Source organism: Dipodomys merriami, unplaced genomic scaffold (genome assembly GCF_024711535.1).
Source record: "Dipodomys merriami isolate MVZ:Mamm:240054 unplaced genomic scaffold, mDipMer1.0.p SCAF_47, whole genome shotgun sequence".
In the NCBI taxonomy this organism is placed as follows: Eukaryota; Metazoa; Chordata; class Mammalia; order Rodentia; family Heteromyidae; genus Dipodomys; species Dipodomys merriami.
In genome coordinates this window covers 195,345-205,765 of record NW_027206035.1, presented here as the reverse complement: position 1 = coordinate 205,765, position 10,421 = coordinate 195,345, and the positions used below count along the sequence as shown (strand labels likewise).

The following is a 10,421-nucleotide window of genomic DNA, read 5'->3' as shown; positions in this document are numbered from 1 at the left end:
TGTTGTGTTTCCAGGCCTCTATTAAGAAAATTTTGGCCTGCGCGAAGGAGACGTAGGTTTTCTCCTATTCCATCCTGAAATGTTTTCATTGTGTCTGCTTTGACTCCGAGGTCTTTGATTCATTTGGGGTGATTGTGGTGCAGGGTGATATACAAGGGTCTAGCTTTAGTTTTCTACAAGTAGTTAACCAATTTTGCCAGCACCATTTACTGAAGAGGCTGTCTTTCTTCCTTTCTATTTTTTTTAGCTCTCTTATCAAAGATTAGATGGTTATAGGTCTGTAGGTTCACTACTGAGTTTTCAATTCTATTCCATTGGTCCTGAGGTCTCTTCTTGTGCCATTACCAAGCTCTTTTGACTACTATGGCTTTATAGTAGAGTTTGAAATTTGGTATTGATGTTCCTCCAGCTGTGTTCTTTCCGTTGAGGAGCGTTTTTGCTATTCAGAGTCTTTTATTGTTCCATATGAAATTTTGGATTGCCTCTTCTATTTCCTTGAAGAATGAGGTTGGAATTTTGATAGGTATCGCAGTGAATTTGTAGAGAGCCTTGGGAAGTATTACCATTTTTATGATATTAATCTTTCCAATCCAGGAGCATAGGAGTTTTTCCCATTTTCTAGGTTCTGTTTTGATTTCCTTTTTCAAGTTTTTTAAGTTTTCATCATAGAGGTCCTTCACTTCTTTGGTTAAGTTAAATCCTAGGTATTTTATTTTTTGTGGGGTTATTACAAATGGAGTTGCTTTCCTAAATTCAGCCCCACTTGGCTCATTGTTCTCATATAGAAAAGCCATTGAATTGGGGGGTTAATTTTATACCCTGCTACTTTGCCAAAATTTTGAATCAGCTTGAGTAATTTGGGAATGGGGTCTATGGGTTTCTTTAAATACAGGATCATATCATCTGCGAAGAGAGAGTTTTTTTCTTCTTTCTCTCTTTGGATCCCCTTTATGTCTGCATCTTGTCTTATTGCTGTAGCTATGCATTCTAACACTAGGTGGAAGAGAAGTGGAGAGAGTGAACATCCTTGTCTTGTTCCTGAGTTATGAGGAAATGGCTTTAGTTTTTCACCAGTAAGTATAATGCTGGCTGTAAGTTTGTAATATACATCCTTTATTGTATTGAGGAATGTTCTATGGATTCCTAATTTTTCCAGAAACTTCATTATAAAGGGGTGTTGGATCTAGTCGAATGGTTTTTCTGCATCTATTGAGAAAACCATGTGGTTCTTATCTTTGTTCCTGTTGATGTGATGAATAATAAAAATTGATTTGCACATATTGAACAAGCTTTGCATCCCTGAAAAGAACCCTGTTGATCATGGTGTATGATTTTTTGAATGAATTGTTGAAGTCGATTGGCCATAATTTGGTTGAGAATTTTTGCATCAATGTTCATCAAAGAAATGGGTCTATAGTTCTCTTTCTTTGATGAGTCCCTGCCTGGTTTTGGGATGAGGGTTATGATGAATTCATAGACTGTGTTTGGTAGTGAACTTTCTCTTTCAATTTCATTGAAGAGTTGGAGGAGTATTCGTGTGAGCTCTGCAATAAAGGCCTTGCAGAATTCCGCTGTAAAATCGTCTGGTCCTTGACTTTTCTTAGCTGGGAGGTCTCTTATTGCTGTTTCTATTTCAATGCTTGATATGGGCCTGTTAAGATGGTTTAACTCATCTTGGTTTAGTTTTGGCATGTCAATATTTGCTAGGAAAAGGGCCATTTCTGCCAAGTTCTCAAACTTATTAACATAAAGTTTGAGAAGTATTCCCTTAAAATTTTCTGAATATTGGTGGTTTCCGTGGTTTCCATTCTCATTTCTGAGTTTTTTTTATTTAGGTGTGTTCTCTTCTTTTTCTGATAAGATTTGCTAAGGGTCTGTCAATTTTGTTAATTTTTTTGAAGAACCAACTCTTTGTTTTGTTGATTTTTTTCTATAGTTTGTTTTGGATTCTAATTCATTTAATTCTGATTTAATGTTAATTTTTTCTTTCCGTCTACTGGAATGGGGTTTATCTTGCTGCTCTTTTTCAAGGAAGTACAGATGTCTCATTAAATTGTTGGTTTCAGATCTCTTCAATTTGTTGAGGTAGGAACTCAGAGCTATAAACTTGCCTCTGATTACTGCCTTTCCTATGTCCCAGAGGATCTAGTAATTTTTGTGCTCAGTTTTTTGAATAGCATGAACACTTGAATTTCTTTTCTGATCTCTTCCATGACCCACTCGTGATTCAGCAGTGTGTTGTTCAGCCTCCATGTGTTACCGGACTTTCTTTGGTGGCTTTTGGTGTTGAGTTCTAATTTTATTCCCTTGTGGTCTGACAGAATGCAAGGTATAATTTCAATGTGTCTCAATTTGGACAATTTTGCTTTGTGGCCTAAAATGTGGTCTATTTTAGAAAATGTTCCATGTGTATTCTGATGCTGTTGGGTAAAATATTTGGTAGATGTCTGTTAAATCTAGTTGATCTATGCAGTTGTTTAGATCTGCGGTTTCTCTGTTGAGTTTTTGCGGAGGTGATCTATCTAGTGGGGAGAATGGTATGTAAAAATCCCCAACAATTAATGTCTTTGGATCTATGTGGGATTTGAGGGAAAGTAGTGTTTCTTGGATAAATTTGTGAGCTCCGTTGTTTGGCGAATAGATATTTAGAATTGTAATATCGTCCTAAAGGAGAGAAACCTTAATTAGTATGTAGGGACCTTCTTTATCTCTTCTCACAAATTTTAATTTGAAGTCTATTTTTTCTGATATTAGGATTGCAACTCCCGCCTGTTTATGGGGGCCATTTGCTTGGTAGATTTTGTTCCAACTTTTAACATTGAAAATGTTTTTGTTTTTACGGGCAAGATGTGATTCCTGAAGGCAGCATATATAAGGATCTTGTTTTTTAATCCAACTAGACAGTCTATGTCCCTTAATTGGAGAGTTAAGTCCGTTAATGATAAGAGATAGGACTGAGTGGTATTTGGGAGTTCCACCTTCTTGGTGGCTGCGAAAACTGGGTTCTTCCTATGGTTCTTGGATTCTCAGTTTGGGTGCAGTTTCTTGGCCTCTATTGTGGTCTTGTTGGTTTTCTATGTGTAAGACATCTTTAAGAATCTTTTGCAGGGTTGGTTTGGTGGAGATCTATTGTTTCAATTTTTCTTTGCTATGGAAGGTTTTTATTTGGCTTTCAGTAATGAAGGAGAGTTTAGCTCGGTAGAGTATTCTTGATTGATAGTGATTTGTTTTTAGTGCATGGCATACATCATTCCAGGCTCTTCTTGCTTTGATTGTCACTGCTGAGATATCTGAGGTGATTCTAATTGGTTTCCCTTTATATGTCATTAATGTTTTCTCCTTGACAGCTTTAAGGATCTTTTCCTTGGTCTGAATTGATCCTATGTGGATTATAATTTGACAGTGGGATGTCCTATTCTGGTCTGGCCTATTTGGAGTTCTAAAAGCTTCTTGTATGTGAATAGGCCTATCTTTTTGCATGTTTGGGAAGTTCTCTGCTAGGATCCTGTTAAACAAATTTCCTTCACCATTAACTTCTGTTTCTAGGTGCTCCTCTACAACCATTACTCTTAGATTAGGCCTTCTGATGGTGTCTTCCAAGTGTTGGATAGATCTCTCATATTTTTTGGATTTCTCTTGGATGGTTGTATGTTCTTTCTCTATAATGTTTAGGCTCTCTTCTCTCCCCGAGATTCGATCTTCTGCATGGTCTGACCTCCTGTCGAGACTTTCTACTTTGTTTTTTATTTTTTTTCCTTCTAGTTGGTCAGCTTGATGGCTTCAAATTCTTTGTTGAAGCTTTGTTTTAGATCTTGTATGAAGTTCTTTACTTCCTTAATTTGGTGCTCAGTGTTTATACTCAAATCACTTAGTTGATTGGTTATGGTTTCCTTGGACTCCCATTCCTTCTGTTATTTTCTATTCAGCATTCCCTTTGTGGGCTCCCTGACTTCCTTCAGCTCTTTGTTAATGGATTCCCTGAATGCCTTTAGTGATCTTTCTGTATTCTCATCCTGCTCTCTCAATTCCTGTATTACTCTTTGATTAGCTTCCTCCGGTTCATGCGATTCCTGTAGTTCTCTTTGAGTGTTCTCTGCCTGCTCACGCCATTCCTGCCTTTCCCTTTGAGTATTCTCAAGCTGCTCATGCAAATCCTGTATCAGTTTTTGAGTACCTTCCTCACGCTTATGATATTCCTGTATAAACTTTTGGATTGCCTCCACTCTCTCCCTATCCTGCTCATACAAAATTCTTGGAATGTTTTCAATCTTTTCATTTATCATGTTTGCCAGCAGTGTTCGTAGAGCTATTTGGGAACTCTCTTCTGGATTATTCATTATCTGTTATCTGTTCTGTCCCCTGATTATCATGAGTGGGATTTGAGATACCGGGACTTGCAATTTTTCTTGTGTTTTTCCGGCTAACTCTGCCGATTTGGGATGAAATTAACACCAGTTTTGTGCTAGAACACTATCTTAAGGCAAGCATCAACCAAAGTCTATATTTGCACAGTCAATAGTCTGCAGATACAATCTAGTTCAACAGATACATCTATTCAACATCAAACAACTATATATTAATGGGCTATGAACCACAAAGAAGAATTTGGAAGACCACAAATTATTAGGTTTAGGAAGAGTTGTGGGTAAAAAATAGGAAGAGTGATGTGGGATGGCACAGTGAGTGTTAACTAAGTCCTAATCTCAAAGCAGGAAATAGGTTGGATAGGATGAAAGTAGAGAGATAGAAAAAAAAGAAATAGAAAGGGGAAAAAAGAGACCAGAAAAAATAGAAAAGTAAAAATTAAAAATATTATAGATATTCGTAAACAAACTATTCAGAGAAGAAAATCAATTTAATGAGAGAAAGGGAGGGATATAGAGGAGATGTGAAAAACTTAAAAATAAAAATACTTAAAATATTATATAGGTATAAAGAGGTAGTACTGCTATTAAGGAACTTAAGTCTAAGAGGTTTTGAATTGTGTAATAAATTTGTGGATTAAGTGTGTACACAATGGGGGATAACGTCTAATAATTGACTACGGGTTTATCTGAGGATGTGCAGAACAGCAATTAAGTCACATAAAGAACGAAAGAGAAGAACAGATGAAAAGGGTAAGAAAGAAAGAAAAAAGATCAGAAGTTCAATAGAGCTAAACAAAAACAAAAACAAACACAAAAAAGAGAGAAAAACTCACACTCACTTATAACCCTAAAATAAAATTCTAAGAGGACAAAAAATTACTATAAAACATTTTTTTTCAAAAAAGGTAAAAATTAAAGATTAAAAAATTTTTAGAAACAAAATTTTTTTTATAAAATATAGAACAAAAAATTCTTTGACTTTTTTGGGAAGAGCGGGAAAAATCCTGTATCTCCCTTGTGTCCGTAACCAGCCCCTTGTTGGAGTCTCTGGTCTGCTTGTGTTCCTGTGGCTTGGTTGGTTACTTAAGTCAGTTTCTTTGAACAGGCAGAAAAATGCTCTGCAACCCTCCTCCCAGGTTAGTTCAATGGGAGGGAGGTCTGCTTTGAGTATCACAAAAGAGGGAGATGGCTTTTTCCTTGGGTTTGTAGGTGCTGTGATGAGGCTAGGTTCTGGGTAGAGTTGAGGCCTTTCAGCAAACAGTAGCTTTTCCCGGGGGCTGGTTTGTGAGAAACTCACAGAGCCCAGCCTGGAGCCATTATCAGGGTTTCTGTTTACTGAATTTCAGTTGATTGTCAAGGCTGCTAAAGGGAGGGGCAGCCTCTGGCTCTGATTACCCAGTGAAGAAAGCCACTCCTAGGGCTGGCGCCTGAGCTGGGTGACTTTTCCCTGTGTGGAGCTGAGTCTGGCAGGTCAGGTTAGGCTCTTTTGACCTGCTAGATGTCTCTAGATTTATTCCAAGGCCTGAGTTGGTGCTAGCAGCTCCACCAAGCTTTGTCGGTATCCAAGATGGAGATCTCCGGTACTGGGGGGCGAGGGGTGGCCTTCCCTCCTCTGCTCCCTGAGAAGGAGTGAGGACGTTAGGCTGCTATGCACGCCGAGTCTTGGTTCCTGGGTAGTCTCTGGTCTGTGAACTGCAGGATGAAGATGTGTGCTCCTTGTATGTTCTTGCTGGTGTTGTGTAGAATCCGCTCATCCACCTCGTCTGGCTGCTTCGTCCTGGTCTCTTTGTGATTCAGGTATGGTGGCTGCAGTCGCTTCTGCCACCACTGCTGCTGTGGCGGCGGCTGCTGACAAGTGCTCAGGGCTGTCTCCTTGCCTGTATTTTCTCTCTCTGGCCTAACTCTCTGTGTGATGGCACACTTGGTGTGATTCTCTGGCTTAGTACTGTTCACTGGAGCTCTGAAACTGCTTTCTTATGCGAGAGCCTGTTTAGCCTCCAGCTTCTCCTCTGCCATCTTCCCCTCGAAGCCTTAAATGAAATTTTATGTAATGAGATTCATCTACTCACTGGGAACTGGACAGCTCAGTTTCCAAATTAGGAAGCTGAAATTCTCAAAAACATAGTGATAAAATATAATCCAAGCAGGGCGCTAGTGGCTAATGCCTGTAACACCAGTTAATCAGGAGGCTAAGATCTGAGGATCATGATTCAAAGCCAGCTCAGGCAGGAAAATCTGTGAGCTCTTATCTCCAATAAACCACTAGAAAACCAAAAGCGGCACTGTGGCTCAAGCGGTAGAGTGCTTGCCTTGAGGTGAATAGTGCAGGGACAGCGCCCAAGACCAGAGTTCAAACTCCACTCCCAACCAACACACACACACACACACACACACACACACACACACACACACACACAATCCAAGTGAAGAAGGTTCCATTGGATACTAACTGCATGTCTGTGAATTATCTAAGTTTTTCTGTCTTATAGCAGTTACCACTCACCTAGATTGACAGCGGGAGGAAAGGGGTGGGAGATAAACACAAGCTACTTGGGATACTGAGAGCTGCTCCTTGAAGGTAAGGGTTGTGCATGAATCTTTTCTATATTTAGTAGACATCAAAGTGTGTAGAATCCTGTAGTTATAAAAATGTATTTCAACATGTACAACAGATGCTCTGTTTATCAAAATAGGAGAGAAATCAGACAGGTGGATTCTATAAATATACAAGCAATATATAGAAAATTTGCTACATTCTATTCCATGATAGGCTCTGGAATAAACTTTGGTTTTCTGTACATACTAGGTAAATATTCATACACTAAAAAACAGAAGTGTAATCCTTTATTACGGTTAAAATATATAGAATATCTTAATGAAATGTATTTGTGGACCTATTTTTTCCTTAATTTCATCCACTCCTGCATTAAAAATGGCTCTAAGAGAAAAGTTTCTAGATGTGTAAAATATGAACTCCATCTATTTCGTTTGTTGAATTTGTACTTTAGATAGGATTTAAGTCCTTATTTCATCTTTAGGCTTAGGGCTAGGAAAAGAATAAGTAATCTCAACAGATTGTCATGCCTCACTTTTAAGGAGAGTTATGTATTTATCAGGAGAAATATGTATTGGTCTTGGTAGCTAGGAAACTTCAAGAAACAAAAGAAAAAGAACAATTCCACAGCAGTCTCAAGTATTTGCATATCTTCAAGTGAACATTAGTTGCTCTTTATTCTATAGTATATTTACAAGGATAGTTTTACAACCTATTTCTAAGCTATTGTCATCCTCCAGAGTAAAGTTCAGGCATGCCTATTGCTCATTATATAGATCGCAGTTGCTCAAACTCAGAACCCATTTTTTGTATAGGTTTCACCTGGCTACCTTTACCTCACTCAGTAGCACTGAGGGCTGGGAGATTTATTTCAAATATTTAAATACACACAAACACACACACACATCACTGGCTTTCACTATTGCTGTAAAAATTAAGTACCTTTTGTCCCTTACCCAAGAGTATCATAAATCGTGTACCATCCATGAAAATGTGACAAGTTCATTATTAACTTGCAAGTAGGTTAAATCTCTAGCCTCATACAATTCTACATATTCATATGAAGAAAAATATATACCTAGAGTTTTGGTGTGCTTCTACATTATGAAGCTCTCAATTTTCATTTTTTTAAAAAATACATTTTTATTGTAAAAATAATGTACAGAGGGGTTAGAGTTTCATGAGGAAGGTAATGAGTACATTTCCTATCAAGCATTGGAAGGCAGCTCAGTGGTAGAGTGCTTGCCTTGTAGGCATGAGGCCCTGGGTTCAATGCCTCAGTACCACATACACAGAAAAGGCCAGAAGTGGTGCTGTGGCTCAAGTGATAGAGCACTAGCCTTGAGCTGAAGAGCTGAGGGACAGCACCCAGGCCCAGAGTTCAAGCACTATGACTGGCAATTAAAAAATCTGTATCAATTTCATCATATTTGCCCTATTTTAGAAATTGGAAGTCACATATTTCCATCAGAAGTAACTATATTTAATGGTACAACTTTCTACGTTGTTTTTAGGACCTAATAATTTGTGGATATGCCCCAAGGCTTTTTACTAAAAGCTGAGGGAATAGGTCCAAAAATGGAAGCCGATAAACAGTCAGAGCATTATTATGTAGCTTTAGTTCACTGTTACAAAAGAGGAGTGCAAATCAATATGATGGTTCATCGTTACAGGACCAGAAGACATACTAGAAACTGACATCAGAGAAGAGTCAGTCACTGTAGGAAAACGCAAACAGGATGCACCAAAGGATGCAATCATCAGTGTCCAAATAAGCAACACAGAATGGTATAAAGTCATTGCAAGCATATATTTGATGAGTGGTTCACATCAAGAATATATAAAGAACAACATCCCAACAATAACAAACAACCTGATTTTACACTGTGCAAAGAATTCAGATGTTTCTCCAGAGAAGACAATTAAAATGTTAACATGCACATAAAGGTGTTTAACGTCACTAATCACTAGGAAAGTGTAAGTCAAAACAATGAAGAATATGACCATTTCATATGAATTAGGATAACTACAAAAAACAAAGTAACAATACTGACAAAAGTGTGGCAAAATTGGAACCTTTCTATGGGAAACAGTATGGCAACTTTTCCAGCAATTCAAAACAGGATTATTCATGCCTGTAATCCTAACCAGTCAGGACAAGAAGCTGAAATCCAAGGATCATCGTTCCAAGCTAGCCTGAGTAGAAAACAGGAAGTGGACCTGTGTTTTAAAGTGGTAAAACACTAGCCTTGAGGAAAAGTTCAGAGACAGTGACCTGGCCCTGAGTCAAGCCCATGACAGAAAAAAAAAATGAAAGGAAGGAAAGAGAATTGTCATATGATCCAATGACTCCACTTCTGGGCATATACTCTAAAGATCTAAAAGCAGGGTCTTGAAGAAATCTTTGAGCACTCATATTCATTTTGTACAATACTAAAACATGGAGGCAATCCAAGTGGCCATCAACAAATGAATACATAAAATAAATGTGGTTTATACATACAGTGGTATATTACTTCAACTTTAAAAAGAATTATTTTGTGACAGATGTTATATTATGGCTGAATCTTGGGGACACTGTACTACATGAAATAAGCCAGTCATAACAAGATCAAATATTGCATAATTCTACTTATATCAGTTACATAGAACAGTCAAATTGATAGAGACAGGAAGCAAAATCATACTTGATGGAGATCTTGAAGCAGAGGAGAGTGGAAAATTATTTAATGAATATAGATTTTAATATTGGAGGATGATATCAGTGTGGACATTGAACTTGTACAATATTGTAAATATACTTACTACTATGTTGTAATCTTAAAATGATTAAGATAATAAAACCTGGGAGAAGAGAAGGAGAATGATGAAAGGGTAAATATGATCAGTGTACATTGTATGCCTATGTGGATATATCAAAATGAAATCCACTTATATAACTAGGTAATGCTAATACAAAGTGTAAAAAGATGATCAATTTTAAATTGTTTGCATTTGACCACAATTTCTGGAAAAAAAAGAAAAAAACAACCACAGACTGGGAAAAAAATTTAAATTTCCAGTAAGCAATAAACCTGGGTTCAAAACTATATCTCACTTAAGTGTGTGAAGCTGTTTTGTAATGTAATGAGAGAAGGCTCAGGAAAATCACCCCTTTTGTACAAAAATACATAGTGAATTTGCCGTAATTTGAATGTTATCATACAAATTTTAAAAATATAATAGCATATGTAGCATCTGAGATATGTTTCCTCTTTTTCTTAAGCTTCAAAGTAGTTTCTACTTGCACACAAAATGCATCATCTATTCTGCTTACAAAACAGTAAAACATTACAGGTGGGGTCTATAGCCCTTAATATACATAGCAATACATCTGAGGTGCCTACCATAATATCCACCCTTCCTTTCTGAATCAATAAAGACAACTTTCCATTTAAGTGAACACCAGGCTAAGTAAAACAGTGATAACATTTCCCAATAGTGATAATATTTAGATAACA

At 37.4% G+C, this 10,421-nt stretch overlaps 1 pseudogene; it reads right to left on the bottom strand.

The window, feature by feature from the left end:
* Positions 1-6,341: 6,341 nt before the first annotated feature.
* Positions 6,342-10,421, bottom strand: part of LOC138808705 (Golgi to ER traffic protein 4 homolog pseudogene) — a 29,114-nt pseudogene continuing 25,034 nt past the window's right edge.